The sequence below is a fragment of the Falco punctatus genome (genome assembly GCF_963210335.1).
Source record: "Falco punctatus genome assembly, chromosome: 4".
NCBI lineage: Eukaryota > Metazoa > Chordata > Aves > Falconiformes > Falconidae > Falco > Falco punctatus.
Window position 1 is genome coordinate 2,999,938 of NC_137583.1, and position 287 is coordinate 3,000,224.

A 287-nucleotide genomic window follows, 5' to 3' on the forward strand; every position below is an offset into this window, starting at 1 on the left:
CTTGGGGTGCACCACTAGCTACGACCTTCAAGAAGACTTTCCACTGGTCACCACACTCTGGGGCTGGCCATTCATCCAGTTTTCAGTCCACCCTTCTGTCTGCTCATCCAGCCCATACTTCATCAGCTTCTCTGTGAAGTTCTTGTGGGAGACGGTGTCAAAAGTCTCACTGAAGTCAAGGAACAGTATCTACTGTTCTCAGAGATGGGACTCCACTAAGCAGATCCTTGAAGAGATCAAAGTCTGCTCTCCTGACCTCCAGGGCTGTGAACTTGGTGTTATTAAAA